The following is a 27,446-nucleotide window of genomic DNA, read 5'->3' on the forward strand; positions in this document are numbered from 1 at the left end:
CCCTGTAACTTCAGATTTCTTCAATTGGGCTCATTATCTTAGCCTCCATCTGAAGTCTCTGCAGACTTGATTAGGGTATGGTTTCTGTGGCCCATTTTAAGTGTGTACTTTAGGATGATATTAATCACAATTAGAACTATGGAGTAATTTCCACTGTCTATCAAGAGAAACCAGTGTTGACATCTATATCAAATCAGATTATTTCTACTTTTAAAGCTGAACTACTGTTAAAGTCTAGGAGAATCTTGAGTTGAGCACTTCTGGTTCTCATTGCCACCAATGTCAAAATGAACACTGTCTCTATGTATTTATGCTTTTCAGAAGAATCACAGTGAAACATGATTTAGGCATCATTCCTAACATTTCTGGAACTGATATCAGGTAGGAAAATGTGACTGCAAATACTGAAGGTGAGCAAAATGGATGGGTTTGTTGACTGTCTACAAAGGATAGTACAGATAGATCTTTCAGATTTAGAAAATGTGGAAGGTAATAGTTATGTGAAGGTAGACAGTTTAGATGACTTGGGTTTCTGACTCCAATAAATGACTAAAACCTAAAAATGTGACTAAACGTAAGTATTTGAACTTGGGCATAATCTGCCTAAACTTGAGATTTATTACCTGTATCATAAGGAGATAAATAACATTATTTTTGAAGTCCAATGATAGCTGTTATACTCTGAAATGTTAGTGCTGGATTCTAATTGACTAATCTGTATTGAATAACGTAAAAAACACACAGAATGCAAAAGGAAGCAAATTAATTTCTAATAGTTCCTTTTTTATTATGTTTGTATTATTTAAAATCAGGTTATTTTCAGAATACTGAAACATTTATGTCTTTCAATGTTTGCCCAAAACCTGTACTAGGTTTTTGTTGTTGTTTTTTTTTTTTTTTTTTTTTTTTTTTTTTTTTTTTTTTTTGTTTTTGTTTTTTTTTAAATAATGAAATACTGTTTTGTTTTGCTAGCTTTACATTTGGGAATTTGGCTTTAAAAATAATTCTTCCTATTCATTTGGAGAGAAATAATCTATAAATATACCTATTATACCTATGCACTCACAGGGTTTTAGCACTTGACAGTTTTATTAAAAACAACAAGTACACACAGTCTTAGCATTGTTTCTAAAATGTTGCTAATCCTTGACTGTGAAATATCAGAAAAGTGAAATGAGACATTGGGGTTTTAGTTTGCCAAATGAGAGAGGTTATTAAAACAATTTTTTCCTGTACAACATATTTATGAAAAAATGCACACAAAGAATAAGAACTCAGAAAAAAATGGCACATTTAGCAATAATTGCAAAAGAAATTCATTTCTTATGAACTTGCAAGGTTGTTGTATTTCCTGTTTTTTTCCCAATCACTATTGCAAGAAAAAGATTGTTACTTCTCACAAAATTATTTTGCAGATCTTTCTTACTAAAAGATTTAACTTGGCAATTAACAGCAATACAGTAATTGGAATTTATTTAGTTAGCTTTTTTCTTGCCTAAATTAGTTCATCTAAAAATAGGGCTTCTAGACCAAACTAGTCAGCTGGCTTTTCTCTCAATCAGTGTGAGAGACAGACACCATGAAAAAAGCACATCTTGGTCCTTGATACTTCCACAGAGATTTAATCACAAGTATTCTGAGTCACACAGTTTAGGTCAGAAAACCAAACCATTCACTGACAACCAATGAAAGTAACAATAATTCCTGGAAAACGAAAACCCCTCTAAATAGTAATTCTATTGAATTTTCTACTAAGGGATTAAGTACTGATCCTAACAGTCATTGGATGCTTTCCCTCCTCCTCAGAAGCTCACTTGTAAGTGATTTAACTTCCCACAGTGGCTATCTTTATGAACTGAATCTCAATGGCCCTTCTGATATTTTTTTTTTCCAGGAATTAGTTTGATCTATGCCTACTGCCATTACGTCTATTGCTTTTAATTTACAAAAAGATGCAAACAATCCTGAAGACCATGTAATAAGAAGTGAGCCATCCTTCATCTGTTTCTTTGGTTAGTGAGAATAAATTATTGCTAAAGCATTTTTTGTTAAATGAAGTATAATAGTATAACATACTTTCCTATTATGTAGTTCACAGGAGCAGCTGTGCTTGAAAAGGGAAAAAAGAGATTTTGGGAAAAGAAAAATCAGGAGAAAATAATGCAGATCTAACCATTTTGTTAACTTTTTGCTCAGTAAACCAGCTTTGAAAGCACAGAGAGAGATGGGTAAGTTTTCTGCTGAATTCATTAACCTTGAGAACGTTCATAGAAGTCATAGGATAGGTTACCCAGGACATTGAACTAGGACTCAAATGTTTCCCAGGGTAAAGCTTTTTCCAGCATTTATAGCATGATGTCAATGCAAAGCTTTTCCCAAACTTCCTGGAACAGTTACAGGCAAATCACTGGAGACACAAAAAATATCTGGGGCCTCAGCCAGCAGCATTCCTTTATGAGTACTGGTATCTCCATTTGCTCTTTATTTTCTTAATTGGCATTATGCAATTTTGAGGATTTACAGCCAGCTAGACTATGAAAAATGGAATAGAAAAGCCAGAGCTGAAAGTGACAGCAATCTTTTTACCACATAGTGGACATAGTTTTTACTACAAACTCAACTAGCTTACAACAAAATCTCCCCTTTAATTTTCTGTGATGTTGCAAAAGTCATCAGCCTCCCAGATTATATCTTATCTGTGGCTCGTATAATGAATGTTTTAACCCAGTGGAGCAACAGAATAAACCATAATTATATGTGTTTTAGGCTGAGGGTATGTTTCCTTAAAAATGTATCCTATTTTTGCATTAAAATCTCAGCTTCTTAAAACAAACAATCCATAGACTATATGATCATTACTCTACATTTTACATATGTTGTCAAACATTCCAATAGCATTTTAAAGCACCTCAAAGTACTGCTGTTGTGAAACTTGCAGATAATCTATGTAATCATGGACATCTGACTCCTAAAAGGAAGGTTATAAAAGGCACAGAGGGCAGTTAATCATGTAATTGCCTTGAGAAATAATGGGAATTGGGCATCTAACTCTCATCTGTACCTCAAAAAATGTCCCCTACAAAGAACGGAGAGTCTGTGGCCTTGGAAAATTCACCAGGAGAGTGGAATAACCTAGTTCAGAGAACTTTGACCTTGAAAATATCAGCATCTTTTCAGCAAGAATCACAAAAGCAAGGAGGAAAAAGGTATTCTGACTTAGCCTCCTATGAGCAATTCCTTGTCTACTTTCCTGCACTTTCTGTGCCTGATATTATCAGTCATAAGCAGTGGTCTCTGATAGTGCAGTCTGGAAAATTTCCTTCAGCATAAAAATATTAGTCATTCTGGGTGTAGTCAGTCCCACACTTCTGCTGATAATTTATTTCAGTTTTGTTTCAGCATATAATGTTTCCAACAGCTATGTCTATGGTGTCTGGGTCTGATCCCTTAGCTGCCTTCCCCCAGCTTGTTTGTTGGCTGCACTGGAGAGTGACTGTACAGTTGGCTCTAGTGTGGCTGCTGTCAGACTGTCTCTTGAAAGGAGCAGAGCTTCATTCCTATCCCTAGGAAAACTTCAGCTAATGGCGTATTAGCAACAGTGTGTTCTTTCATTTTGCTTGGAAAAAATTTCAGGTTTAGGTTATCTCTGGATCTCTGTAGAGGAAGTTTTGAAAGCCTGAAGATTTTTCTAACTAAACTGAAAAACTGAAATCCATAGTATAAATTTCAGGACTCTGCTACTGTTTAGGAATATGTCCTTTCTTTCTTCTCAAAATTGCAATCTTTGCATAAACAGTAGCATCATCCTGAAGAAAGATACCAGACATAAGGATTTATAACATTGGTTTTTTGTATGCTACAAAACTGTCATGTTCTCTGAGACAAGGAATAATAATCCACCGTATGAGGTAGTCTGTGTACACAAAACAAAACAAAACAAAACAAAAAAAGCAGGTCATGATAAACTCAGCACAGCTTACTAAAATCATAAATAAAGGAAAATGTTTTGTAGGGACAACTTCTGCCCTCATTTAGAAACAGTGAATTCATTGTGATTGCTTACCAAATTTGGCCTCAGAAACAGGCCATGTATTTTGTCTGTATATGTCTGGCTTATGTATTTTAACTGTGTTTACTTGACCATAAAGGCAGAGAAGTCTCCCTCTTGAACTCAGTGGAAGTGTTGGCTCTGACGTCTTATAGAAAAGAAAGAGACCAAAAATGGTGATTATTTTCTTTCTTGAATTGTTAGTATTTCTAACTCGAACTGTGATTCTTAACTACCATAATTGGCCTACATACAATTTTTTTTTTTTTTTTTTGAAGTAGAAATCTTGCAAGGTCCACAAATTAATTAGACTACTATGAATGTTGAGGGAAATGTAAATCTAGAGAAGTCAATACACTGCAACTTAGTCTCTCTCTTTTTTCATCTACAAACCTTTCACAATAGAAAATTGGGATTTGAAATAAAAAAATATGCAAGTGACAGAAAAAATAACCCAACAAAACATCCATGGCAAAAAGCATAAATATAGGTAAAAACAAAAGACAACATATGACGAGATGCTATGAGTGAGAATGAGAGAATGGGCTGGAATATATGATGAAATATCCAGCTATTGCTTTTAAAACCAAGCATTTTTCATGCTTTCCAAATCTGCATACTTAATGGCGGGAAACCCCTTGACAGAGGACAAACTGTGAACACTGTTAATGAATAAATTAGGGACAGTTGGGTGCAAGACCTGCTGTGTGATTGCTTCATTGCCCTCAGCCTGCAGCAGTTGGATGCAAGCCCTTCTCTGCACCAATATAGCTGCCAACAGCTGGAGGGATGCTCTTCCCTCTTTCTCTCCTGTTATCAACTGTATAGTCAGTTTCAAAATTTTCAAATGTGGGTGAGAGAGAAAGAAAAGTTTTTGTGATTTCTAGGTTGACTTATAGATAACTGTACTGGTTATCTTTTTTGTTTTTAGCAGAAAAACACAGTGGCTGATAAATAGTATCTTGGAGTTAGGAGTTTTGTTTTGAGTGCCTCCTCCAGTGCAAATCTTCTCAAAATGTCAGTGTGGAGCAGCACATTAGTAATTTTGTGAAAGGGTAAAGTTCTGAGGAAAATGAGATAGAGAATGAACTGAACATTGCTGAATTCAAACAGATATATGATGTAGTGGTGTTTCTGATGACTGGGAGAAATGTAATCTGACAGTTCCTACATCTGAGGCTTAGTAATACCAAGTATCCAGTCATAGAATACAGAGGAGAGAAAAAAAAAATGTTATTGTGCTCAGCTTGCCTCTTGTGATGACATGAACACCATACATTCTGACACCTGCTAGATGTGTCTAGATCCATGGGTCAGTGATTCATTCTAGAAAATTTTAAAGAGATCAATTATTTTTGTCCTTTTTTTCTTTCAATGAATCATCCATATGCTTAACACAGTGTTCTGGAAGAGCATTTACTTTTTCCTTTTTTTTCAATGACCACACTGTTAATGAAGCATTATTATTAAAATTACAGTTACTAGAATATTAGTAACTATATGGACACATATTCTGTGAATATTCTATGAAATTCATATAGAAGTTAAGTTTGGGCTTCTTACCATTGTTGTATGTTCACTTGCTCTGAAGTCAGAAAGTAAGATTTAGTCTATCCCTTTGTACATCATCTCACATAAGCTTTTCCCTGCTTTCACCAAGATGATGATGTTTCCAGTGTGATTGTAGCATCTGTTTTAGAAAGACATGATGCCTTGATGACAAGAGAAGTAGAAGAGCAAAGGAATTACAAGCACTAACCTGCCTTGGAGAAGCCTCTCTCCAGATTCACACTCTTGTGTTGATAAGGCCAGAGACATGTCTTGTCTGGAAGGTTCAGGCTACAAAGTGATTTGAATGACAGGAGGGTTGTTTGGGAACAAATGTCCCAATGACATCTGTGGTCTCAGAAAGCATTTAAACTAAGAATCACACAGGACTAAAGATAATGTAGAAACCCACAAGCCAAGGAGGCCTGCACTTAAATCACTTTATAAGTGAGTAATGCTGTCTGGTGAGTAAGGCTTCAGAGTAAGAACTGGCAATAGATATTGGCCGAGCAGAGGATTTTGCAGGGTATACTTTCCCTTTAAGACATTCAGTACATCTTGCACTGTTATCTTTATCATCTCCAAGTTTCCTCTTTCCTTTTCTTGGTAGCACAGAACTTTTCATATCTGTCCCCAAGACAACTCCTTTCCTTGTTATTACTTCAACTTACAAATATGAAATGAATGTTGCCCAAATACTTGTATGTGCTGAGTTACATTGAACTTCCAGTGAATCTGGGTATATGTGGGAGGAGATAATTCCATTGTTTGCAGGAGAAAGTATTTTGGTAGCACTGAGGAGTCAGAGTTGGTTCTTCAGCATAATTTAAACTAGTGTCAGCTGCAGGTCAAGACACTTATACTATTTTCTTAAATGTTACTAATTCTACACTGCTATTTTGTCCTTTGTGCTGTGACCACAAACTTAGTGTAGGTTTTAGACATCTCTAATGCTGGCCTATGCCTTCCTTATACTGTAATGTTTTATTGTCTCCTGATTTAGGTCTGCATTCAAATTGTTATCTACTGTCAACTGTTCTCCTTCACACAAATATCAAAAGATAGTGGCAAGTTTCTTTGTAGGATCATACCTACCCTCAAAACAAAATAAAAAAGTATGTGGAACTATTTCTTTGACTGAGGGTCTCTGAATTAATCTGTTATTTACTATCATCTTCTCCATAGTTTGCCTTGATTGTCCTGCGTGCACACTCATTTTTGGAAGGAAAATAGATTTTTGTCAGAATAACTTATCAACAGTTATTCTAAGATATTTAATATTTAACTAAAATGGAGTTCTGAACTTATCTAAGCCATATCACATAAGAATATGTGCCATAAAATACTTTAGCACCTAAATCACATCTTCTGTTCAATAGTTTTGTTGCATGAAATATTATCCAGGAAAAGTTGTTCGAACTGTTGCTGCAAAAAGCAGCAAAAGTGGTTCAACAGAACATAAAGAACTCAGTGAGTTGTGCTGAACTACAGCGAACAGACTTCTAATCAGAGAGTTTGTGCTGCCAGTCCCATAAAACACTAAGCATATGATAAATATAATAGAATAAGCAAAGGACTAGGAATCGCTGCAGTTTTCAATCCTGCTGCGTATGTGCCTATATTTTAGAACATATTAAGTTTTATTTTTTAATGTTTAGGTAAATATTTATAGAAAGCTCTGAATTTGTACTTTGTCTCCTTCTGCCTGACTTGAATTACCATGTTCTTTTGCACACAGAATTCAACGTTTTGTGAGGGTATCTGGAACTTCAGGCTTATGCTACAGACAAACCATAACCTTCATTTTAGCTGAAAATGCTGTCTAAATTCATGGCTCCTTATATTTCTGCAGAATGTCTCCCATTTTTAAATTATGCATATATGAAGTAGTAAGTGTTTTTCGCCCACCTTTCCCACTGAGAGGATAAACTCAGACACTGTCTGCGTTGACAGTACTGAAAGCATATTTCCTTCCTGGGGAAATTTGTCTGTGGTCATATTATTACTTAAACGTATATCTTAATACTTACCCTATCTCATCTTTGTATCAGTCTACAAGCATGCAAATCATAACTTATCCTATTGCCTTGACAGTCTATTTAAGATGATGATAGTCCTGTCTTGAATCTATCTCAAGACCCACTGGCAGTTAGAAATATATTTGTATTCAGATAAGTTAGTAATTAGCAGTGTGGAGATTACTCAAAGTGACCGAATTCCTCAGCACGTTAGATATAAGAACAGGTAATTGGGGAAACCAGCTCATAATTATGTACAAGCAGCATATCTACTTCAGATTACCTGCAAGATGATGATTTATATAATGGAAAGGTATTTACCTGAAAACAATGATCTCATCAAGTAATAGTCCTCAATTGATTGAAGGAAAATTCTATTGAAATTCTGTCCTGTAGAAGTGGTAAGAGAGACAAATTCAGAAAAATTCAGAGCCAGAAGTGAAGTACAGCACCAAAAAGAACCCTCTAGATATTCCTTCAGATTCTTTCAGATGTGATTACCCGCAGTATTGCTTCATAGTTTTATCTTATTTATCTTATTTACATTACCATTTGCAATGCAGTTTTTCTTTTTTAGCATTACTTTTTGTACAAACTTCTCCTTCATGACCCCTTTTCTCTTCTACGTTACCTGATTTTATATGGTTCTTACGCAGCTGTAACAAAAGAGAGCTTATATTTAAATAGTTTTGGAAAGCATGTCATTTTCCTATCCATCTGCTACTTCCCAGTGGGCCTGCTAAGCTGCCTTCCTGACTTAGAGGGGCTAGTGTTATACCTCTGGAAGAATCAGCTTCCAACAGCACGGTTTCCTTTGGAAACCTGACTTCCCAAAGGAAATGAGGAGAGCACAGACGAGGTGGAGAAACTACCTTATTTTCTGCGGAGTGGCTCAGAGTAGTGAAAAGCACTGTTGGAGAACACTTTGTAAAGTGTTCAGAACTGCCCTATTGCTGACTGTGCCTGTCTGCATTTTATAGTTGGAAACCTCTTCTGCTCTCCAAATACATTTGCAGCCTGCACTGAGAAAACATAAAGAATCACAGAATCCTTAGAGCTTAATGGGACCTTTAAAGGCCAGCTAGTCCAACTCCCCTGCAATGAACAGGTACATCTACAGCTACATCAGGGTGTTCAGAGACTGGTCCAGCTTGACCTTGAATGTCTCCAGGAACAGGGCATCCACCACCTCTCTGGGCAACCTGTTCCAAGCTTGTCTTTCCCTTTTTAGTATTTCTCTAGTAACAAAACATCTTTCTAACCTTTTTCTAGTTGCCTAAATGAAAAAATTCCTAAAAGCTCCAGGCTTTGGACCCTTCAGGTATATGAGGAATCCTTGGTAACAGGATGTTTTTTTCTGTTGGTGACAGAGTAAAGCAGACAAGGGGCAATTAAAATGATAAAGAATGAACCAACTTAGTTACATATATATTTAAAGGAACAGTTGATTTTTCTAAATGCAACTCTTCTGTGCTATTACTACAAATTCATATGCTGAATAGGCTGAATTATTCAACTCCATACGTGTAAGCCGAATAACTAATGGCCAAGGTAACTTGGAGATGGCTATATAGACATTCACAAACTGCATTGGGTAATCACGAATTTCTTCTATCCATCCCTCATCCTCCCCTCTTGTGCAATGTTACTTCCGTCAGTAAAGCAAGATAACATCTAGATGTACATTGAAGTGACAACCACACAAACCACAGAAACAGAGTTACTTTCAAAGGTAGGAGGTTTAATATGTGAGTCTTTTAAAGAATAATGCTCCCCATCAGCAAAATAGGCAATATTTTATGGACGACTCATTTTGTTCCTGAAGTAGAGCACATAGAAATCCAGTTAACTGCCAGTTTTGTGAGATCTTAACAAAACTGTCAAGGCAGACAAAAGTCCATTTCTATCTAGTCAGACTACTTCTGAACCACCAGACATCTCTCTCCCCCACTCCCGTACATGAAAATAAAATAGAAATTTTGAGGTCAATGTTGAAAAAATGCCAGCATCCCCTAAACGTTAAGAAGGACATGTCAAGAGAAATTATGTTCTTAAGAAAGCAGTATTTGTGAAAAAAATTTCAAACAAGCAAAAAATGGATGTACTGCTACAGTGAGTGTTGGCTTTGTAGCTATTGGCTTTGTTTCTACAAAATGTGCTTCTCTACAGGTGAAGGCTGTGTAATGTGGTAGTATGTCTCTGGGTTCAGAAGAACAACTCCTGCCCAAACTACTTAACTTTCAAACAAGGAACACAGGTGAAGTTGAAAAGGTGTCCATGAAATACTTCTCAACATCTAGGAGACTGGATAGTAGGTTTGGGTGATGCATATTTGTCAGCTGTGAATTCTACCATCATATACAAACCTCTAGACAGCTATCAGGTGTTTGTAGATTTAAATCATAGATCACTGACTGAGATAAAATTTAAAAAAATGGCCTTCCTGTGAAATGTGACAGAATTCATGAAGGCTCAGAGAATGGTTGTCCTACAGGATGATGGCTCTATTGGTTCATCTTTTCCACTTTTTACTGATGTGCAGAATTCCTGGAAGTCTCACACTCTTTCAGGTGGTTTAGAAGAGCTGTAGTTTTCTAAAACTAAGCAACTGTTTCATTTTCAAAATCACAACTGTTCTCTCCAAGACTTTTTTTAAAAAATATTATTTTTATTTTTATTTTTATTTTTTGCTTTGGTTTTTGAGAAATAGTTCTTAGATTATCACCAAAGATGTAGGCTGCCTAGCTGGAATGTATAATAAAGAAAAAAGATTTCTCCTTTTTTAACTGATCGTCTATTTCCTTGACAATTCAGAATGCTGTACTGCCCTTTAAAAGTTAGGGATATATATTTTCCTTTCATATAAATCCTTATGTTAATTAAGGAATATCTCTAGAAGGAAGCTCTTTCTATACTGAAATATTCAAAAGCACTCTCTCCTTCAGAGCCCTTACTTTTAGAAATTAATTCTAGTTACAGGCCTAGGAAACTATTCAAGGTCTAACAGTTCTCTAGCCAAGAAACTTGACAGTATCCATACAAAAAAATATGTTCCTGGTGAGGCAAGATTTCATTTGCTGACTATCATTCTGGAATACATCTTTTCACTTTGTTATAAACTTTCTGTTCAAAAATGAGGGATTATAGTACTAATACCAGCAAAAGCTGTAGTAATTCAGACATGCAGTCACAATGCTCAGAGTGGGCTAAGCAAAGAATTATGATGTTCACTCTCTAAGCACACTAAAAATAAACTATGATTTTGATGTTAACCATAAACAGCTTCCAATAGCGCCTCAGTTAATATGAACTCACAAATATTTTAAGTTCCAACTATGTGAAAATGAGTCCAAAATTGACTATGAATTATGAATTTTATGACTTAGATATGATTGAACTTGAAAGAAAACATATGTTATTGCTTAGTGTTGTTATTGCTACTTCCATCAGTAGCAAACACATCCAAATTTGGATATACAGAAATATTCCATTTCAAAGAAATAAGGGAAAATAGAAAGGGTAAGCACTGAAAACTGTTCTCCTCAACCAAAGTTCTAAATGAGAAAAACATGCTTTTGGAGAGTATCATGTACTGAGATTCACTTAAAATGATAAGTATAGATCTGACTAGAAATAATTGTAGATGATGTAGTATGCTATTTAAAACATGTTATTGCCCAGGTCTGTGGAAATATGATGCGATAAATTGTGCTTTCAGTAATGTGAGACTAGACCATTATTATTCCAGCACTGCAGAATGCTGCCAGAAGCATGGCTGTGTGAGTGCAATAATGGCATCAAGGCTGACTGGTTTCACGTACCTTGCCAAAGCAGAGATATTCTTTTAAGATACTTTTTTTATTGTGCAATGACTGGAGTCACTCCATACACGATAGCTACAGATGGTGCTTTTGTACAGACCAAGCTCAACATCTTTAAGCAGATGTATTACCAAAATGCTTAAATAAGAACAGCGAAAAGCTAAAATTAAAACAATCTTTTACATGCTTTTTCTTTATACTTCTTGTATCACATACATTGTTCAAAACCAGCTATTAGCAGCATATCTTGTCAACACCAGTGCTGTTGAGTGTTACACTGCCATCTCGAACCAAGTGAGAATTGTTTCAGGTAGCAAACCAATGCTTGTGGCAGTGAAGATAGCACCAGTGAAGAGAAGACTTCAGCTTCAAGGGTAAATCTTTTGAGCACAGACTTTGTGTGTCCTTCTTCAGCACAACTTTGCTTGAAGAAAATATGTCATTTACTTTTTGAAAATAAGACTAGACTGTATGATTGAGAAGCAGAGTAAAAAAAGATGCCACAGAGCAAAGAATTTAAAATTTGGGAACAAAAAGACTGTTGTAGGCAACTGCGAGGGAGGAATGAGGGAGGAATCTTTGACTGGGCAATGTAACAATCTTATTTTGATAATAGAATTAGTTTTGACTGAGAATGATGAAATTCAGTATCTATTATACAGGAAAAGATAGTATGGAAAACAAGCTACTGAATAATACTTTTAATCTACATACATGTAGTATTTCAGAATATAGAGTTAAAAAGTTGTTATATAAAAAAGAGGTAGGTAAAAGGTAGGATGGAGCAGTCTAAAGGTTCAGCACATAAACCTTCTCTACCCTACTTTACAGGATGTTCTAGCAAAGTCATCAGTTTGGACTGTGCCCAACAGATCTGTACAAGGAGAAAACAAGAGGTATAAAACCAAAATTAAACCTGAACTTGTTTTTGAGAACTATACTGCTGTTCTTTTCCTGTCTTAGTTCATGCATAATTTATTGCCATAATTTGCACTGCAAAGCAAAAAAGGCAAAACATGTCCTTGTAAATGGGACACTCTCTTCTACTTTTTCTTCCCTTCTCCTCTATCTTCCACTATCTCTCCAATCAACGTTAGGATTCCAAATCACGTTTATTCACTGTATTTCTTGGCCAAATCAGGAAGGAGCTATAGGGAATGAAAAAAATAAACTTTTGCTTGCCGAGGGAATTTTCTTTGCCGAATAGCAAAATCCTGAAGCAAGAAATAGATGTGGGAAAGCTTTAAATGAACACAGCAGAAAAATCCTTTTAAATGGAGTTTGAGACATTGCTATCACAATGTTCTTAGAGAATTTTTGAAAAATCTAAAATTGAGCTTTCTTTCTGAAAGGATTGTCTAAAAATGGTATTTGAAAGAAAGAGGCATGAAAAACATAACCTCAAGTATTCAGAATCAAAGTGATAACTATGAACAAGTAATTTGGCTAGTTTTAGAGAGCAGCTCTCAAGGAGTTTCTTCACCAGATTCATAGATCCATTTTGTACTTCTTGGTATTTTCTATTATGGCTGTTAAGGTGAATGAGAGCTTGAACTTAGTAGGAACAGATTCAGTCCAAGCTGAGAATGCTTAAATGTGCACCTAACCCACCAGCTCTGAATACTACTGAATGCCATGTTAACAAAACTCTTAAGCTTCCTCTAATCCTAATGGGAATTTCATATGTCAGCTAAAGTTCAGTGTATGTACTTGGGCAGTTCAATTTGCATTTGAGGAAAGAATTTCACAGCCATATTTCTAAAGATATTACATTGACTAAACAATGGCAACCATTGTTGACACCAGGAAGCACTGGCAGCAGACATTTAGCAATGAAGCTATATATTATGTATGCTATGTAAACTTTTACTCTGATGCTAAATAGCACTTTAAAATGCCATCAGTGTTACAGCATACATTTCTCACAGAAGCTCCATTGTATGCAGAAAGGCAGTCAACAGCTTGTGCTGCCACTCCTGAAATGCTCCTGGACAAGACAATCTTTTAGAAGCACATTTTTATCAGCAACCAGATCTGGAGAGCTTAATAGCAATAATTCAAGAGAAGCAAGAGTTAATGCAGATGGAAGGGCACATTTCCTGAAAGGCTTCTGCCTTCTGCTATGGGCTATTTCACTCAGACCTCCCACAGAGTCAGCTCTTTCCAGCTGTAGGTCTCTTTTATTCTTAATTTGGAATCCACAGAGTACTGAAAATCACATAATGTATCCTATCTCACTTTTTTTTCCCCTCTGCACTTACATTATAAGCCGGTCTGAATTTGATTTGTTCCTGCAAATACCTTTAAAAATCCTCAAAATATTCAGTAGAAGAACAATTAAGAGCTGCTTCTTTTCTCTGATCACTGAAAACCAAGATGACTGTTGAGAATCTTAGTCCTGGGGAAATACATGCCAGGAAAAGTTAGGTAGCATAAGGAACAAAACCATTCTGTGGAGAATCAGAATCAAAACTCAGAGACAGGTTTGAATTATAAATTCTGTATTTATTCCTCAAACCTGAAGAGACAATGTAAATGTGCTTCTAGATAGGTAGCTAGAAATGCATGTTTTCACTTGTTTATTCTTCAGTTAGTCAGTAGTATGATTCCCTCTTCCTGAGTAAGATCTGCATAAGGAATCATGTACATTTACTTCTGGATAGAACAATACTTATACATGTTTCAAATAATTTTCTAGGATTTAAACAATAACCAAACAAAACAACATTCGAATTTCAGCATCTGAACTTAGGAGACATTACATATAGATCACGGATTTGCTTTTAAAGAAATGTACATTTGCTTTCCTTAAGAACTGGAAGTAAAACAATGGAGAGAATGAAGAGAGTTAATTCATAAGAAATAATACAAAGTATTTCCTATCATGTTTTGGTGTAAAATTATACATTTTTTAATAAAATCACAAAATGAAGTCAAATCCTTTGAATACAACCATTCTTCTAGTCCATGTTCCTGCTAAGTCTTCCACTCGGTGTTCTCATTTCAGAATGAAGGTTCATCTTTTCTAAGCAAACTGTGACTAAAAAGACTAAATGAAGCTTCAACAAGCTGTTCTGGACAGAACAAGCTACCACATGCTACTTGGTCTGTCTTGAATTGCACTTCTTGAAGCTTGTCTTCAAGAATACAGAAGAGAAGGTTAAAAGTAGGAATGTATGGTTTAACAGACTTTTATTTGAAATAGGTTTGTTTAATCCCATTTTCTCTCCAAAACACCATGTCATAGAGTGTGTCTGAGTATATCCATTTCATTAAAAAGATTAACGGCCAGATTTCCCAGAGCGCCAGCAGGAATGTGGTGATTTAATGGATAAACTCATCATGGTTTAACACTGACTGATGTCAATATCTTCTCATGATAGCGCATGCAGGTTTTGTGAATTGATCCACTGTGTTACTGAATTTTGTAAACAGAAAAGGAGAGATGACTTTCAACAGAGATATTAAAAGCCAACAAGCTTTGTTTTATGTGCAAAATTAAAAGCATGGAGTAGATGAGAATCAACAATATTGAGAATGCTTCAAAAAGACTCATAGATAAATGATGAACCCTTTGGAGTGTCTAGAGAACTTGTAAAAAGAGCTTAAAAGGTAGGCTGGAAAGAGGGAGGAATGTGTACTGAATCATAGGGGAATTATACAACCTCCTGGTAAGAATCTCTTTAGAAATCTTGGTTGGAAAATATCACAGAATTTAAAAAGAAGTAAAATAAATCCTTTAAAACCAAGATCTAATTTAACAACAACATCAACAAAATGCAAGCTACTTTAATTATCAGTGTTAGAGTGACTAGTTTGAATCAAAGCACAGAATTATATGATTTGCAGAGTGAAATACTAAAAGAGATGCAGTACTAATAGTTGAAAATATCTTTTCTATTCTTTCTAAGTAGTGTTAGCAAATCTGTACTGGGGTGAGGGTTTCTGGCTCCATACTTAGCAAAATCTCTATCATTAGGCTTACTGCCTAATGGGGAAAGAGATGACTCAGAAAAGTAGCAATGAAAATGATATGCTGGAGAAGTAAGAATTAGTAAACCAAGTGTAGAGCATACGAGAAAACGAAATGTGAAAATTAAGGTAATTAATTGTTTCATTTTGTCTTTAGGAAAGAAAATAAAATCCCTATTGCATTTCACTTCACAAAAATGCAATCACATCCTCAAATTTTTGTCAGAGAAATGCAATGGCTTTTGATAAATTTTCAGCTAAAATCTATACTGTGTTCTGTCTGAATCACTTTAAATATATTTTCTGATTGATTGGAAAACAATTGCCTACTCTTGGGTACACTAACACACAGCCAGTATAAGTATACAAGGAGCAGAAATGCATGAATATCGGGAGATATTGAACTTCAGAGTTTAGAAATTAGCTGCCAGACTTTGTTCAAGTGAAAATATAAATATATATTAAAAATTAAATTAACCAGCAGGAAATTTATCAGATGAACATATTTGTCATTGCTTGAAAAGAGGCAAGACCTTCTAAAGCAATAAGACTGATGACTGACGGTAACACATGAATTTGTGAACAGATAAACTTGTCAGAAACACCTGAGAAGCCAGCCAGGAGACACACTCTGCTTTGCTGTGTTCCAGGCTACTATGGGGTTTTACTAGATAGAAATGATAGGATTTTGATAATTTTAACTTCTATATATAAAATCAGAAGTAGTTGTCTCCTATGTATTTTTAAAGTGTGTTTTTCAAAAGACTCTACAGTTGAAATGTCACAAAATGTTTATAAAGTGACAGACTGATGTATGTATTCAGAAAAAATTCCTCCCATGTGAGGAGCTGAAGTGTTTAAATGCCTGACAAACTGCTTGTCTTTCACCTAGTATTGGCACTAGGAAATAGGAAAGCTATGGTAAGTTTTATCTTAGGAGACGTAACCTTACTGACAGCAGAACTGTGGACTTGGTATGTCCACAGTGTTGTGACAGAGAGAAAACCAAGAGGATGGGCAGCAAGCAAACAAGAAAACCTGTGCAGCATCTGTAAGAGTGTCTCTGCAAAGCTCAAAAAGATTTGTCCTAGAGATGAGACAAGCTCCACATTCTCCTCTGTAGTGTTCAGGATGATATTTCTGGTTAGTCACCCAGCCATTTATCCAACCGCATCCATGGGAATAGTAAGTATGTGCATTTCTGCAGCTTTGAGAAGCAGTAAAACAATTCCTGCAGAGCACTGATCCACGTCACCCTTGGCAGAAGAATGGGATTCCTCTCCCAGCACCCCCGGCACCTATAGGCAGGACTTGTCACCAGGGAACCTGGCCTCAAATGTGGAGATGTTTTTGTTAGAGCTGGAAAATGTAAATGAGTTAGGCTCTCCTGGGCTTTAGCCTTTTCATTATGTTTTCCTTTTTTAAAGAAGATTTTTTTTTAAACATCTTCCAACTAAAGACTTGAGTTTCTTTGTGATAGCAGTAGGATTTGATACCTATAAGGCACACATTAACTGAGTTTGCTAGCTGATGCTAATGCAGATCAAGGAATTTGTCCGGTCCAAACACATAGAAGACTTTTATTTTCTCTCATGTTGAACTTTGTTTATCTAAAGATCGCTAATCTAGTCATTGTTCCTGTCAATGATTAGATATGGGGACTTTTAGGAGATCACCGTATAAATGGCATAAGTCATTTGTTCTGGTGTCTTTCCACTGAGTAAGGATGACAGGTTTACACTTGACACTGAACTCTGGGATGGCCTGATGTGTTGAATGCTAGAAAAAAAGGAGTGAAACTATAATCACTTGCAGTTGCAGACTAAATAATATATATCACTGTTACACTGGAATGATCCAGGCATCTGTGATGTAGATTGTGATATTAGCCAGCTTCCTTCTGATCATACTAATAGAACTTATCCCAGCTACTGAGTTTTAAGAAAAGCTTAGCTTGTAATAATACCATTAGTTTTTTTTGTTACCCGCAGAAAAGTCTCCTGTACTTCTTTCAGTGATTAAACTGTTGATGGCTAACATACTTCCCTTCTAGAACCTTCCTTCTAAAAATTTCAGAATCTCATGTGGGAAGATTAAATTCTGTTGTTCACAGGTCCATTTCACTGTTGGATTTTTAGGATGTTTTCATGATTTCTGAGCTTTACCTGGTTAATACATAGTACTCTGTACTGACTGCAATTAAAACTGCAGTGGTAATTTTTCTCACTGTGTAAACAGGCCTGTATGTACTTTCCCTGCAAAGTAAGAAAGCTCGTACTCAGTTTTGCCAATCCCAAACTAGCTCTAGGCTTCAAAAATTAACACCAATATTTTATCATTTCACATCATCAGATTCATTTATAGGGGAGTTGGGGAGTCACTGGATTCAAACAGGATCTGTAAAATACACACAAACGAAGAAAGTACTCTACAAAACCTTGGCCTTTTGGTTCATATGTTTCTTGATGACCTAACAAAATGCAATTACTATTAATCTGACATGAAATAATCTTGTCTTAGTAAACTTCAACGATTTTTGCTCTGAGCTGAGGAATATTTCAGACATTGTAAAAGAATCCCCCACACTAATTTTACTCCATAAAATGCAAAGAAACATGCACCAGAATGATGCTGTTAGAGATGCCTAACAACAGGGCTCTGCACTGAAACAACAAAAACAAGATTTTCTGGATTAGTTTGATTTGTTTGGAGTCCAGAATCTGCTAATTCATTGAAAAGTCCTTCAGCCAACAATGTGCCCTTTCAGACATGCATATCTATGAACCTAAGCCATAACTGCTAATAAAATGGCCAGGGGATAGCTTAAATGCGTTTTCTAGTTCTTCTAATTTGGAGAAGAGATTAGAATTTAGAACTCCTAAGCCCTGCATTACTTAGAGAGAACTCAGGCTGTCCCTTTTACTTTTAATAACTTTTAATTTTACTTTTTAATAACTCACTATTTCAAAATGTTAGTTTCAAGGTTCCTGTAAACCATTGTCTGAGCCACTAGACTGCCTTTTCTGGTAGACGTATTTATTTAAATTAAATATTCGCTCTGATGGCTCTACTGTCATTACTGTCAGTGCCACCAATGCATACCTATATTTCTATCTCTGTAACATCTCTCTATCCCTTCTGCACCTCATCTCTATATCTATATCATCAAAATCTAGATCTATATGAATCCGGTCAATCATTACTTCTCGTTTGTAGTCACCTGCTGGTCTGCAAAGACTAGCCGGATCCCTGCAGTGCTGATTTGGCACCTCTCTAAGTAGCACTGCCTGTTACTCAGTAGGGATTTTGCACAGTACGAGAACCTATAGACTGGCTGTACCAAAGTATTACAAGAGAGTTTTAAATAGAGAGCAGTCAGTGGGTGCCTGTGGCCTCATTTATTTTTGAAAGTCTGTATTGATGTACCTCCTCCCCAGAATTCAAATGGAAATCTGGGAGAAGATCCCTTGAAAGACAAACAGGAGAATGAGGAAGACCCTCTTTACCCCCTGCATTAACATTTCAACCTTGCCTCAAGTGCTTAGTGCTGAGTTTGAGAACAAGGGAAATGATGTCCTGAGGCTTCAAGGCACTACTTTGCCTTTGTTCAGAGGTAGGCCATCCTGTCTATACAGATCACCGAGCTTTAGCAGGAAAGGCTCCCTTATGTCCTAAGAAAGTAATAACTTCTCTTCATATCACCACTATCTTGTTTCTGCAGCCATACTGCTAATTGACCTTTGGTATCTGTGATATCAGAAACCATGCTTAAAAGCCATCTGTGCTTACCTTGAAAAGCCTACCTATTCATCAGACTCAGCTGCTGGCTAATGAGTCCTCAAATATGACATATAATGTCCAAAAAATTAGATAGATTACAAGAACAAGGCCAATCATCCACAGTTTACATTTGATTGTAATAGTTGACTGTTTTTTTTTTTTTTTTTTTTTTTTTTTTTTTTTTTTTTACTTTTGTAAGCTTCTGTGCAGTATTTTACAAAACAACAGCTACAAAAAGAATCAGTGATTTACACCATTCACTGATGTGAAACTCACAGGAAGTTGTTGATGCATAAAATTTATAATCTGACTCTAAAGAATGATGTGTAATTCAAGCCAGAAATACTTTAGAATCTGAATTTGAAATTCTTTTTTTTTTTTTTTCAGTGGGACTTCTCACCCCAAGGCACACCTTGACTGACCTAAAACATAAAATACATTAAATACCAAGGCAGCTAGCTGCCTATATTGGAACTGAATGCGATGGTAGTTAGGATAAATTTATATATAAGACTTTCAGAAAGCCAGAGAGGGAAGGGAGACAAGTCTCTCATGGACATCCAAGAAACATGTGTCTCAGATTGCATGTGAAGGAGAAACAAGAAACTCTGTATATGCAAGGGCTGCTCCAAAAGTAATGTCTCCTGTTTTTATGTCAACCCATGATATCAGAGTTGGATATTGGTGGTATGGTAATAAAGATGGAATCTTCCCTCCAAAATTCTGTTGTATTTTGCTTCTGTGTAAGAGATAGCAGCAATGAGAGAGTCTGACACAATGACATCTGGCATAAAAGTGTGTATGAAGCAAAGCTGTGGAGCTGAATTCCTCCATGCAGAAAAAAGTGGCACCCACTGATATTCATCTTGTTAATTGAGACCAGACAGTAGATGTAAGCACAGTGAGGCAGAAAAGGTTTTTTTTCAGTGAATCAAAAACCAAAACTTTACAACAAATAAGAAATCATCATAATCCCTGGCAAAAATAGCTGTCAGTTAACTTTTTTTTTTTTTTTCGCGCGTGTGTGTGTGTGATGAAGAGCTGAATTGATAACATACATAAGCGCAACATATCACATCTTATCAATATTTAGTGTTTTATTTTGCACCTACATGACCAAATCTTTTTTAAAGTAAAAATTTGACAAAGGACCACAGTAATTATTTGAAAGATTTCTGATGACTAGAGTTGCCTTCCTGAGAAATGAAGTCTACTTTTTGCAACGAACATGATGTGTGTCATGTGTACAAGTGTGTAAACTACTTCTTCTTTTTTTAAATCTTACTAATGAATAGATCTTCTGTTGAAGGTGGGAGGTCAAAAGTTCGCATCTTCCTGAAGAACCATCTTGAAGAATGAATGCATACAAAGTGATGTGGTAAAACTCTTTATGTATGGCAGAGCAGTATTGGCAGGTAACCAGGTGAAAATCTTATGCCAGTTGTAGTTTCTTTCATATTTAAAATAAACATAGAATATACAATACAATGTATTATTTTAAATACATAATTGAAAATACATTCCTCTTTTCCATAGCTGTATATCATTTAGTTATAGAAAAATATTTGTGTCCCCTCTGGTGGTGATGATAACTTAAAGGCAGTAAAAATGCAGGAAATATAGCTCCCAGTATAATTGCACATGTTGCTAGTAAAAGGTTATAAAGAAACACAGAAACAGGAGCATGAATTCTTACTGTTAAGTATGCTTACTATTAGACTCTATATTGAGAAATCATCTACAGACACTGCAACAGCAGGATGTATGTAGTAGTAGTAATGTTCTGGAAATAAGTGAATGTAAAACAAAACATTTCTAACTTCTTGATCATACATGCATGAAGTTAACAGTGAGAAACCCGTCCTGATAAAGTATATTTTTCACATTGTTATTTCTATTCCAAGTTTACCCAAAGATCCTGGGTGAACTGTCTTTGTACTAGGTACTGCGAAGATATATAAGAACAAAAGAGCCTTCACAATGACAATTACTCTAACCTTGCAGTAGTTCGGAGAAATAGAGCAAAATACTTTTACCGAACAAATGAATTGAAAGCATGGAAAGATGAAATGACTTTTCTTTGAATTCATTGCAGAAAAACCCTCCATAAATGATAAGGTAATTTCATCTTAGTCCTGGATATGTACAAGATTCTCTCTGTTTTAGTAATTAATTACCAGTGTATCCTTTTCATTGATTACTTCATAAAGCATCAGTGATAGGATCTTGTACTGTTATCCCATTATATCACTAAAGCATTAGTGACCTCCTGGAAACTGGGTCTTCAGGAACAGATTCTAATTCAAAATACAGTGCTACCCACATTAAAATCCTCATATTTTGCTACTAATTTTGGTAGATTTTTTTGTCTATCCTGAACAGCAGTTTCAGTTGATATATGAGGGCTACTCCAAAAGTTATGCCTCCTGTTTTATTATGTTGGCCCAGGACATTTGAGGCAGACGTTGGTGGTATGGCAGTAGAGATGGAACATTCCCAGCAATATTCTGGTTTGCTGCCTTGTGACATACGGCAGCAAAGGGACAGTCTCACAGAATGGCATCTGACACGGAAATGCATCTGGAGCAAAGCTGTAGAATTGAATTCCTTCATGTAGAAAAAAATTAGCCCATTGATATTCATCAATGCTTACCGAATGTAGGCCAAACAGTGGATTTGAGCACAGTGAGGCAGTGGGCGTGTTTCAACAATGGTGACAGTGGTAGTAGGTCTCTTCCACTGGTGCAGATTTATAATAATAACAAATATAACAAATAATGTTATTGTGCTCTTTGTATCCATTGTAGTTTCCATGGGAATAAATATGAAGCATTACTTTTGGAGCAACCAATCTTAATGAAAGTTATGGAAAGCTTGGCTTATATTGCGAAAGGCTTTTATTTTGAGGCAGGTAATTCTTACTTCCATGCTGTACAGTACCTCCTGGCATCAATCCACTGGTCTTATTCATCCCCATTTCTCAGTACACTCATGCATCTAGGGCTCTTACACACTTATGAGGGTGTCCCTGTCAACAACTGTGAGGTGAAAAACGTTGGATTTATTTCTGTTGATTTAAAAAATCTTCACTGTATACATGCACATCAGAACCAGTCACATTAGTTCTACTTTTACGTTAAAGAAGAGCCTGGGTTAACAGGATCTCTACTGCTATTTTTTTTTTTTACCCTAAACTGAATCTTGATCTTAGACTACCACTTTATTTCCATTTACTGTGAAAGGCAGATATAGCATCTGGATCAAATGTAGATGTCTAAAACATAATCAATGAGATAGTTCCCACATAAGACCTATGAAAGCTCTGAAAATAAAGTCTTCTTTAAAGACAATCTGTGCAGGTTTCTGCTCTAGAGTGAATTTCACACACTGGGAAGAAGAAATTATGAATCTCTTTTTTCTAAGGAATAGACAATATGTTCAGTTTGAAAATTTTATTTTCTGTAGGACAATCACTCTCTAAAGAGTGAACTTTGTGTCCTCAATGGCTATGTTCATGTACATACACAAAGGATGCAATGCATTAACGTGCTACTAAAACATATTGACTGCTTATTATTAACAGATGCTTTATCATGCCATGAGAAGTCTGAATCAGCAATTTGCCTATACAACAATTTGCACAAGGGGTGCAGTGAGAATGGAGCTGTGACACCCGAAGAATAATTGCTGACCAGTTTTAAAAGCATAAATTGAAATGCAAGAGTTGCAAGATGTCTGAAGTTAAGGACTTTAAAACTCCATTAATGAACATTTCCTGAAATGAAAAAATGTCAGCTATGCTAGTCAGATATTGTGAAGGATATACTTACTACGTTTTGCATTTTGAAAAAAAAAAAAAATAATAGCCTTGCAGGAAAAATATTCTATGCACTGTGGAGAACACTGAATGCTGAAGAAAAATGCCATAAGGGCATGAGAAGGATGCAGGCTGGCTGTAGTCCAACTCCCCATTTGTAGCTTATTGCTGTAAAATTTCCATACATTTCCCCTGAGTACAATGAAAAACTGTGTAAAGTGATACTTCTGGCTTTGAATGAACTAACAGCACCAGGGAATTCTTACAATAAAATGGAAGAGGGGCAGCTTATACAGTTCAATCACTTTTTCCTTGGAAAAATGGATGCATAAAAATATTGCAAGAGCTCTGCCTATAATATTTTCACGGAGCGTTTAAACCTTGTTCCCAGACATTAGGCAACTTTGTGAGAAGTGGATCTGGGCACCAGCAAGCTGGAGCATGCTTTAGACATTACTGAAGCTTTTATAAGGTGTTGTACGTAAGACGTCCTCTGCAGAGCTGCATTTTAAGCTAAGGATCTAGTTAATTGTACTTGGCTAACATTCAGTTCTCTAAACTGAGAATTTGACAGGATGGCTCTGTTTGCTGAAGTCATGGTACTCAAAAAGTGAACTGAGGTAAGCAGCTGGTTAGAAAAGAAAATTAAAAAGTGTTTTTCTATAAGCCCCATATAGACATGCTCAAGGTTAGTATAAATTAGTGAATGGGAAGACTTAAGCTCCTGAAAGTCAAAATGTGCTATGGGTTATACCAAATATGTAACAAACCTTATATATAAAGGTCAGATATGCAAGGTTATTTCAATTTTGTTCCATTTAATGCAGGAGGTAAGAGTTAAAATACCTGACTGCACTGTCTCCAGGGGTCATGGACATGCCCCCAGGTATGGGTTGTTTGAGGTGTGTGCTGTAGGGTGTGAAGGTGCTCATTCAGCCTATCCACAAAGAGCAGGTCAGACATACAAGGAGGATGATGGCTGGATTACTGCAAAGCAGCTAAGAAGGCAAAATGCTTAGTTTATTGGTTGAGCCACAAGTTGAAGAGTACTTGTTTTACTTAGCTGACAGCATATATACAACATATTATGAAGTAATGCCTCCTATTTTATTATGCTCTCCCATGACGGCAGAAACAGATGATAATGGTATGGCAGTAGAGGTTGGACTCTCTCTATGTAATTTATTGAAGTGCACAGAAATGACATAAAAATGAAGTTCAGAAGAAAAAGAAAGTCTTTTCCTTCCTTTATTTTTTGCTGCTCTCTTCTACAGACTTCAGTGAAATCCTTGGAGTACCCCAAAACTACAACTTATAATTTATGATTCTTCTACAACTTATAATTTATGCTGTTAGTAACAGCATAATGAGACTCATAACCTTTGGCTGTATCCCCAGTCTGTTCTCTGCCCTGGAGATTCAGGCTTAGGTGATACCCTCTCAGTGCCCATGGCTGAGCACAGGTGAACCTTACAGGCTTGTGCTTCACAGAGTTAAAAAAAAAAAAAAAACAGACATGGTTTAGATTTTCTTGTCTATTTTAACATAAAAATGCTTAGAGAAAAATCAAGAGGGAAAAAAAAAAGATATGGTTTGTGCTGTCTTGCAAGGCCCTGAAAATTTGCAGCAACTTGTATCTATGCAGGGAAGCAACTTCTAATTTCCAGAAGTGAGCAAGCACCTACACAGCACACTTGGTGAGATTGTGAAAAGCTGTGGCAAGAATTGTTTTTGGTACAATTTAAATTAGCACAATTAACATTTTCTCTTGGGGTAAGCCTTTGGTTTTTAAATTTCACCCTAGAATAAATTTTCCAGCTGAATCATAATCCGTCAAATTTGGAATTTGTCTGTGGAAACTTTGAGACAAGTTTAATTATATCAGTGATTATAAGAAATGACCAAAATAAAAAGTCTGGCCTTCATGCAAGCCAATTTTGGAGGGGTTTTTACAGCACTACATGGAGTTAAACGTCATGGAAGCCAGAAATAATTTTTTCCCCTTATATTTTACTCAGGAATCTTTATAGTCTTCTAATGAAGGATCATTGTGTAATGTTCTAGAAAAGTTCCTTCAGTCTTCCCAATAAGAGCTTTGGACTAAATAAAATGGGTCCCCATAGAATCCCTCTTAGTTTTCCACAGGAACAACTTTGTTTTGTGAGATTTTGTGAGGTGTCTTGTCTGATGGAAATTGGCAGGATACATTTTATTGAGACATCCAACTTAGTATGGTTAGAATGGTGCTAAAATCTCTGGAATTAGATTTATAATGTCTAACTTTAGCAGTAGAAATTATAAAATTTCAGTGATGGCAGAAAAAATTTCTGGGAATCCTTGGTTGAAATTGAAGTTTTTCAACGATATATTCTTTTGTCATGTTTTACAGTAAAATCTATATTAACCAGTACCAAAACTGCACACAGAAGAAGCCAGATTATGTTATACCGCTGGATATACTTGATTATATCATTTTTAGATTCACACTCAACTAAATAATAAGGAAAAGACTGAGTAACTCATACCCAACTCTTGTCCTATTCAGGCAAAACCAGAGTGTCAGCATTGCATGTAGAGACTTTGCTTGAAGTTTTTGTGTCATAAGAGTAGAGTACAGAAAAAATACTGAAGGAATAGCAATGATTCTGGGTCAGCAAAGGGGCTGCTGTAGCAGATGTCTGTTATGAAAGATGGCGTAAGAGAGAGAACTGTTGTTAAACGATAAAGATCAATCAATTAGTAAATAAATTTACAACAAATTAGTGAAGGTGAGATCAACTAAACTCAGTCAATTGCAGTAACCTACCACATCTTTTGTGGAAGCAGTTGGATAGCTTTTCCCACTTGCTAGAAGCAGAAAGGGTAATTTTACATGTATGTTTGACCATATAATCTTATTTTCCTTTGAATTCATAATGATTACTGTTCTGAAAGAGCAGCGCAATGTAAATGCAATAACATTTCTTTATAGGAGATAATTTTGGTGGTGAAGACAGTGATTTGTCTAACAATAACACTGGACTGCCCCAAGGTCTAGAGTGTACAAGGAATTTTGAAAAGTTTTGTGTTAGATATGGATTTGCAACAAAATAAATCAAGAAACCTAGCATTTCTTGCAAATGAGAAACCCTGTTTTTATGCCGCAGCCAACTAGCAAAGCACTGAATTGCTTTTATTAGAGACTCTGCAGTACCTCCATATTTAGAATGAATGTTTGCTACTTTGTAGTAAACACTTGCTTATCAACCCATTAGCTATCAAGCAAACAAAATAAAAATCCAAAAGATTGAAATACTGTCAGCCTCTCATTACTGAAATTGCTCTTATTACCCACAGTATCTAAACTTTATTATAGACAATGATGGTTTTCTAGTATCCTTGGGAATTTGGAGTGTTCTACAGTTCAGAAATGCAACAGTGTTGCCAACACTGAATGTCATGAGTAAATAGGCAGCAGAAGAAATTCTAACTACCAAACAGTTCAGAAGCCAAACAAAATACTACAAGCAGAAAAAAAAAAAAAAAAAAAAAAAAAAAAAAAAAAAAAGAAAAAAAAAAGAAATCCAAACATAATTATATAGCTGGAGTTCAGGTTGTTTGGACTTGGAATGAAACTGCTTGCCCAATCCTATCAGGGGATCTTTACAGTTCCAAACCCACATATGCCTCCCATTTACTATTTCTATTCCACACCAGCCTGCTATTTTCTGCTCAACTGGAAAGCAAAAGTCACTTTAAAATTTATTTTTCAACCTGTACTTATCGTCTACTGTCAGACAACAATAACAGTCAAAAGACTATGCTAGTTCATCTGCCTTTCAGGCAATCCCTCAGGGAGAGATTTTCTTTATCTAGATGGACTTTTTCAGTCTGTTTCAGAGACCCATCCAGAAAATTTTTTCTTAGTGACCCATAGGAGTGGAAAAGATGGCAATTAAGTTCTGCTAATGATTCTGGAAAATGTTTGCACTTCAGGCTGTCATGATCAAAGTATGTTAATGAGAAAAATATTAATATTTATAGAATAAAAAAGTCCCAGATTGTAACTTGAACACATTAAAAAGAGTTTAAAAGTATGTACACTGCACGTTTGATTTTTTAAGTTAATTTTGTCCTTCTCTTAAGATTAGATTGATACTGACATTATAGTATGAGTATTTTAGATTGACAAAGAGGCAATAGGATTCACAACAATTCCTAGAAATATTCTGATTAAAAATAATTGTTTCTCAAAAAGGGGAATTATAAGATTTTACATTTTCTGGGGCTGACATGTCCCTTATCACAGTAGTAGTCCTGCAAATGGTATAAAGTTAGCATAAACCTTTAATTCCTTTGAAGACATACTTTATTTCTTTAGAATGAGAAGTTACTATTCCATACCTTGCCAAATTGCTCTTTTCACAGAATCAAAGAATGAGTTCCCACCCACTAGATCAGGC

The 27,446-nt window shown here is 35.8% G+C and overlaps 1 long non-coding RNA gene across 4 annotated transcripts; it reads left to right on the forward strand.

Moving 5' to 3' along the window:
• On the forward strand, positions 1-27,446 carry LOC122159707. Of its 4 annotated transcripts, XR_006168597.1 has the most exons (4): positions 1-381; positions 1,895-2,012; positions 2,092-2,228; positions 27,412-27,446. It is a non-coding gene; the product is annotated as an uncharacterized LOC122159707 (long non-coding RNA). The 4 variants fall into 4 exon arrangements; XR_006168594.1 differs by lacking the exon at positions 1-381 and having other exon boundaries at positions 1,439-2,012; XR_006168596.1 differs by lacking the exons at positions 1-381; positions 27,412-27,446 and adding an exon at positions 19,575-19,675 and having other exon boundaries at positions 1,439-2,012.

This window comes from Centrocercus urophasianus, unplaced genomic scaffold (genome assembly GCF_019232065.1).
Source record: "Centrocercus urophasianus isolate 14NV4802_14NV808 unplaced genomic scaffold, USGS_Curo_1.0 seq_16, whole genome shotgun sequence".
Taxonomy (NCBI): Eukaryota; Metazoa; Chordata; class Aves; order Galliformes; family Phasianidae; genus Centrocercus; species Centrocercus urophasianus.